This window comes from Capsicum annuum, chromosome 5, assembly GCF_002878395.1.
Source record: "Capsicum annuum cultivar UCD-10X-F1 chromosome 5, UCD10Xv1.1, whole genome shotgun sequence".
In the NCBI taxonomy this organism is placed as follows: Eukaryota; Viridiplantae; Streptophyta; class Magnoliopsida; order Solanales; family Solanaceae; genus Capsicum; species Capsicum annuum.
This window is the reverse complement of record NC_061115.1, coordinates 136,324,439-136,331,885: the sequence shown is the minus strand read 5'-3', so window position 1 is coordinate 136,331,885 and position 7,447 is coordinate 136,324,439. Positions and strand designations below refer to the sequence as shown.

The 7,447-nt window shown below is 33.5% G+C and overlaps 1 long non-coding RNA gene across 5 annotated transcripts; it reads left to right on the top strand.

The window, feature by feature from the left end:
* Positions 1–969: 969 nt before the first annotated feature.
* LOC107870885 lies at positions 970–4,685 on the top strand. Of its 5 annotated transcripts, none has more exons than XR_001674490.2 (5): positions 975–2,040; positions 2,132–2,201; positions 2,362–2,799; positions 3,691–3,989; positions 4,403–4,685. It is a non-coding gene; the product is annotated as an uncharacterized LOC107870885 (long non-coding RNA). The 5 variants fall into 5 exon arrangements; XR_007055904.1 differs by having other exon boundaries at positions 976–2,040; positions 2,149–2,201; XR_001674485.2 differs by having other exon boundaries at positions 970–1,220; positions 1,951–2,799.
* Positions 4,686–7,447: the final 2,762 nt, after the last annotated feature.

Genomic DNA, 7,447 nt, shown 5'->3' with positions numbered 1-7,447 from the left:
GAATTGGTATCATAAAATTTGATGGAAATAAGTTAATATAATGTTTATAGTTCGTTCATAGCTAAAATATCCCAATACACCTCATCCCAAGTAATTAAAATAAAACTACACCAATTTTTATATAGGTCGACATGAAACTTATTGCAGAGGCTAACCTCTACATCACGGACCTTAATATGTAGGGTATCCTTCAAGTTGTAGACCTTGACACAGAGGCTACCCTCCAAGATATGGGGATATCGCAGAGGCTCAGTACATTCGGGGTCCAAACCACCTCGAACCACACCCAAAAATTCTAAAACTCTTCCAGGAAACACCTTTAACATACCCAAGTACAATTTGCATCAAAAATCAATGTTTCAAACATGGTATGGTCAAAAATAAAATGGTTAAAATTTTCTAGTGTGTTGCACTATTTTAGCAAATCCCCCATTTACTTTTCTGTACTACCTGGTGATTTAATGTGTTCCCTGCGGGATTAAACCTAACCTGTTCGTGTTACAATATGTTGATAGCGATGCTTTATCATTTAATTGGAGGTTTAGTTTTGGCGACATCAAAATTTTGGCACTATTTTTTAGGGATAGGATTGAAGATTGACTGATTGGTGCTGTTGAGGTTGTCAAGTTTTTCTTTTCTATTCCTCTTCTAGCATAAGTTAGTGTATACCTAATGTTCTTGACCTGATAACTTGGCCATAGAAAGTATAGAGTGATGAATACTACTTTCACTACCAAAAAAAAGGTTTATTTATGACCAACTTTTAGGGACGAGTCAATTATTTGGTCTCTAAAAGTATACTTATTAGGACGAGATTAAATTATGGTCCTTAATATTATATTTTTTTGCGAAAGTAAAAAATTCGGTCCCTAATTATTTTTTTAGCTGGTCCCAAATGTTAATTGGGAGCTTTGAGAGGAAAAAATAACGCCAAAATAAAATATTAGGCGCCCTTTCTTTTTACTCTTATTAACATTATTAGAAATTAAAGAAGGGATTATTTACCCAAAAAGAAAAAGAGGTTGTCCAGCCACCTCTCTAGCTAGCTAGCATATACAAGTACTGTCGTCAACACCTTCAATCCTCAAACAAAATGCAGCTGGTCGCAACCAATCAAATACTATACAACCGATTTTCTAATTACTTCTTCAATTTTGTGGGGTATTGTAGCTAATAATTTACCCTAATCTCTGGTTTATCTGATCTATCTCGAATTCAGGGTATGATTTAGTTTTTGGTTATTGGAATAATAATTTTCCCTAAGATGATTTGTAATGTGCCCTAATCTTTTTCTTTCAAAGTTGTTCTAAATTAGTGTTATTTCTATCGAATATGTTATTTTTTTTATTTGTACAACTCATAATTCAGTATGAAATTTGTCAATTTGGGGTTGTTTAGTTATTAGATTATTTGCTACCTCCGAATCTGACATTATTCTCAAATTACTAACCCTAATTCTAAATTTTTTGGGTTTCACTTTGATTCTGATTCTGCTTGTCGTAAAAATTCTTCTAGATTAATTTGGAAATAATGTTAAAGTTATTCCTGATTTGGAAAACAATTGCTTAGGAATTAGATTTCCTTTGAAGTTCATATTGTTATTTTGGTAATGTTTGTATTACTCTTGTTATTTCTTGTCCTTCGACTTCTGTTATCTATTGTTTCTTGTGATTCAACTGTCATTATTTATTTTATGTGGTACTACTCCTTTATTATCAATTATTTTTATTATTATCTGTTGATTTTTATTGAACTGAGGGCCTACTGAAACAGCCTCTCTACCTCTGAGGTAGGGATATAGTCACTCTGAGGTAGGGATATAGTCTGCATACACTTTACCCTCCCCAGACCCCCACTTTGTGGGATTACATTTGTTATATTGTTGCTGATTTAGATTTTCCTTGAAGTTCATATAGTTATTTTGGTACTTTTTGTTTTAATGTTGGGTAGATAGAGTGTTTGGACCTCAAACAAGTACTCAGGATGTTTATGAAGTAGTGTCTCAACCTGTGGTTAAGGCTGCAATGAAAGGCATACATGGTATTTTTTTCTTGGGACTGAATTTTCATCATTTAAGTGCAACACTTTATGCTGTTCTATTTAATTGAATTGATTTTTTTTTTTACATGAGACCTGCTGATTACGTAGGCACAATATTTGCTTATAGAGTCACAAGTAGTGGAAAAACACACACTATGCATGTAAGTTAATTTTCCTTTGGGTTATATCCTTTCTTTCTTGAATTGAAAGAAAGTTTATCGACTCAATTGCATTGCTAATGAACTCTCTAGGTACTTTTGGTTATTAACGATTGGCAGAGCTACTGCCCTGCAATACTGCATAATCTTTAACTTGTTGCAGATTTGTCGAAGTGCTTGGAGGAGCTTGTGCTTTTTCTATTTCCACTGGAGACGGAGAGGAAAGATTGGATATCAAATTTGGCAGTTAAATAAGAAGAGTGTAAAAAGGCGGTAGAGAATAAGAAAGAGGCGTATAATGCGTTGATTGCTTTGGATGAGCTGCGCGTATGAGTAGATGTTAAAAAATGTGGAATAGAGGTTGGAAAAGATTTATGAGACTGTTGTTGCTGGTGGTAATTTGGATGAATAGGTGTCTAGTAAGAATAGTTCTAAGATGAAAGAGAAAGTGAATAAGGAAGTGATCGGGATTTTGCAAGAGGCGACGAACAAGAGTGTGAAAAGGGTTGATTTATTCGGTAGGAAGCTGAGGATGTTTCCTAAAGCTTTTAGGAAGATTCGCTCCTTAATCATGCTTAATTTGTCCAAAAATCAGCTTAAGGTAATGCTCGAGTTTTAAATTTCCTATGAGATTATCTTTATGCTGCTTGTCGTTGACTCTATTTTCTTGGATTTGGACTTATAGTCTGTATTAATGTATCTATTGTGTGATTCCTTGTTGCATTTTGTGGTACTTCATATACTATAAATTGAACTACTAATGATACTTTTACCCCGATATTGTCTGTATTCTAGTGCTAGATGGCCAAAATTTGTTGAGGTGAGAGCATAAAATATCTGGAGTGAATGTTGAGGTGAGAGCATAAAAGTATCATTAGTAGTTCAATTTATAATATGTCAATATACAAGATGCAGGTCACTGAGTGTAACTGAAGATCCGCATAACACATATGTCATAATACTAGATACATAACTTCAGAAAAATGTGATACTGAAGGCTCGACAGGATTCATCTCATGAAGGTTTAGAGCTGTGGATGTACAGGTTAGGAGCAGATGACCTTTTAGTCCAGACAAATGGATTTTGATCAATGCAAATAGCACTCAACAAAATAACCAACTCTCGTTTCTAAATAAGTATTACTAATAGACATGAATCAGAAGATAAAGCATCCTTTATACGAATGATAGAATAGACATGTATAGATAGTTTTGGTTTGATTTTACATATTATCGGTTTGATTTGACGGACTTTGGTTTGTAAATGCTAAATCGATAATTGAATTAATTAGATATTTGTTATCATTTTTTGGTTAATTGATTTTTTTTCATGGTTCGATTTTCGATTTAATCAATAAGAAAATACTCCACTTTACTTTCTTTTATTTTCATTTGTTCTACACTATATTCATCTATGAAGTTTTCACATCTATAAACGTCCAATATCGGATATAGGCGTTTCTAATTTTCTTGATTTTTTTGAGTTGTTGAAGAATAGTGTGCATGAAGATAATAAGGATGAACTTTCCCATCCAAACTTATCCTATCTCGAGCTAGCTGTGGAAAATATGGAAGGAACACATGTTGATTCATCAGAGATGAAACTTTAGCGTGAAAAGCTGAAGAATTGGAGTTACAGAAACAATCGAGACGATTGCAGTCTCAATATATTATGCTCACTAGGCAGGCTTCTACATTGATTTAGGGAAGAAGGGCTCGAGTTACAGCAATTTCTATTCTTAATGGATAGCAGGCTACCACAGATAATAGCCTTTCAGGAAAAAATTTAGAGGTATTCTAGTTAGATATAATTTATTTTGTATTATTTGCATAATTTACATGCTGTCCGTTAGTCTAACCAAATATAAGAAAGGGAGAGGGTAATCTAGTTGTTGTTCTAAAGAAACTATCATTTGTAGCTTTCCCAACAATGGGTAAATGACATCGCTTTTCTCAAATGATGGAGTAGTGTAATTATATAAGTTTTTCTTCTTCCCTAAAGAACAAAATCTATGGTGAAACCGTTACTCTATAATCTTTGTGAGGGTAAAAATTCTACGAAAAATAAACACTTAATTTGACCAGCATCATACTAAAACTATGTAGTATAAAAGTTCCACTTTCACAACACAATTCTAAAAGGAAGTATTAAAGCTTTTCATAGTGTTAAATCCTTCTCTATAATGGTTGTATTTCTTTTTGCAGAAACCAGGTGGAATTGTTGCTCTTCTAGATGTAGCTTGGTACCATAAAATCCCACAAGCTCTGTGTTAAGCCCAAACTGCATTTGCTATGTGTCACTACTCATCAAGGCAATGTATCTTTTGCATTAATAAAGTATATCAAGGCAATGGTGCTCCTTTAGAGAGCATAATTAGAGATAGTTAATAGAGGATTTCTGTTTTCTTTTTTCCATGAAGTATTTGGGTAAATGATGTATATATGGTGTTCTTGCATATTTATAAAAGCAGATTATGGTAATTTGATATATATATATATATAGATATAGATATATACACATTTGATTAATGCTATTAGAAATTGTATAATTATATACATAGGGGCAAAACTTTATACAGGCGGTTGAAAATCTTAGCACCAAATGTACTTTAAAGACCAGATTTTTGTTGGTCATAAAATATCTTTAATCAGGGACCAGAAATATGGTCCCTAAAAGCATTTTAAGAACTAGTCTTACGCTGGTCACAAAAAAATTTAGGGACCAGCTAGTTTAACCTGTAAGATCTTTAGCGAAGGAGGCTATAGGGACAGGTGGCGACTAGTTTTTCCATCATTAAAAGATAATTAGGAATAGGTAGTTAGTCTATTTGGGACAAGATATATCATCGCAAAAGGATAACTAGGACCAGAGATTTTCCCTTCGCGAAAGGTTTTTATGGATCGACTTTCTTATGTCGTGGCTATTGAGCTTTAGCTGCAGATCCTATTAGGACATGATGCAACCGGTGTTTTCCCATCCCAAAGATCAATTGAGACAAAATTTGAACTTTTTGGGACCAGATTTCCCTTCCTTATAGGCCATTTTCTTGTAGTGTTTATTATTGACCCATATTCTTTTTATATGGTGCGTTATCATAGGAGTATGGTGGATATATTGTGTGAACATAAGGATAGCCTAATGGAAACATTGACACAACTTGAAAACAAAAATCATGATCTTTTTCAGAAGGATAATAAGTTTGGCTTTGATATTCACCACTTATAAATAGATTTAATGCAAAATTTTCTACGTGTAATACCTAAAAACATAGTTATGGGTGGTGTGATACTGAAAAAGTTCTTAAAAGACAACTTGAGAAGCTAAAATTTGAGGAGTCAACAATTTCTCATACTCTGGTGAATAGTGTAACTCTTAAGAAGAGTATACTAGAGTTATTTAGGGATGTAAATAAGACTGCCATTCCTGAGTTGGGGCACATTGGACCTTATTCGAAGCATTTTTACACATTGTGTTTAGATAGTTAGATCTAGATTGAGCCATCAAAAATTGAAAAAAATGCAAGAAAGAAGAAATATATGTGTACATTCTTGAATTTATTGAGCCGGAATCAATCCTCACATAATGACTAAGAATTATAACAAGCCTCATCTACTTCTTGGGTCCTTTATTTTTATATCACCATCCCTTAATCTTAATAGGAAATCAAAAAAACATTTAGGAGTTATATTCGTAAGTTTAAAGTGGAAAGAGAAAAGTAGAGGCCACCTCTTCAGATAACTTGATGAAGTTTGACTAATAAATATACCCATAGGCTTATTAGTGAAGTCTGAGAAACTAAGATAGCCACATCATGCCATAACATTAAAATAGGCGTGGCTTGGGTGGTAACCCAAGGTATTTTGTTTTTTGTATGCGTTATTATGATTGAAGTCAGATCTTTGCACCAATAGTGTAAAAAGTATGTTTTTAAGTCTCTTGTTTTATAGTACACCAATTTATTAGGCACAATAAAGTTCTTAGGTTATGTGAGAGGATTTTTGTCAATCTTGATATCCTCTTGGGGTTTTTGTTGACATGCCTCTTTTTCTTAGTCCTGTTCCTAGTAGATTTGACCTGATTAGGCAAACATCATGATGTTTTGATTTTAACTAGGAGAAAGCTAAGTATCTAGGGAAGTCGATATGTTTTTTGTAGGATTTTTGAGAAAAATAATACCTCTCTAAAAATTTGTTTTGAACTATGTGATATGTATATATGTGTGACTATTTTGAATCTTGTTATGGAATTAGTATTAGGGATATGATAATCATACCTAACAATTGTATAAACCAGATAGGTAGTAGCTTATGATGTGACTATGTGCCATTTGTGTTAAAGATACTACTTAGTTCCCTTTGTATGTCAAATTCAGAACACGTTCGGTTAGTTTTGATTAAGTTGTAGGATATTCAATTAGGAAAGGATCATAGGTCGTTCTTGAAATAAGTTAACTTTTGCCTAAATGTCCTTCCATGTGCGAATAAGTTTTCCTTGATCCCTATTATTGATCTTGTATAGCCTATTTTTCTTGTTAAACCTTTCACCTTCCCATTTTTGTTACAATGTACATGTTTTAGCCCTGGTCCTTCTTGGACAATATGCACCTCAATTAAGGTAAATTTCTAAAGTTGAGGGTGGCTATCACGGGGGTGCTGCAATACCCTAATATTTTTGTCCTTGAAAATATTTGAAATTTTATCCTCATTGCCAGACTATGACTCTCCATATAAGTCGTAGGGAGTTTTGGAGAGTCTTAAGGACCCAATCGTATCTGAGCTTATATGTTGTCCTGTAGATTTTTCTATGATTAAGATAATGAGATACAAGTCATAAACTCAAAATGATTCATATCGTTTCTTTCATATCCTAACCTGTGTGATGCTGAATTATTTATCCTTTGATGACGATGGGAGCATGCGAGTTGTAATGACTGAGTAAGATTCATATGATATGAATTGTATCCAAGTCAGTTTAGGTTATTGTGGACATTTTTCAGACTATGAGTGGGACCTTATGAGTCCAAGGTAACCCTATGAGTCACAAGGTCAATCATAGCAATTGGGATGTCAATTTTCAGTCTTTTCAGTAAGGGCATTTTGGTCAATTCCCTTTTTCCCTTACTTAGAGCCCATGTCCATAAAGCACTCATGGGGGCTATTTTTTATTCATAACACAATCAAAATAAACTCTATTCTCACAAAAATTTCCAAGGTCAAGATACTTAAGGTTTCAAAGACGTTGGTCATCTA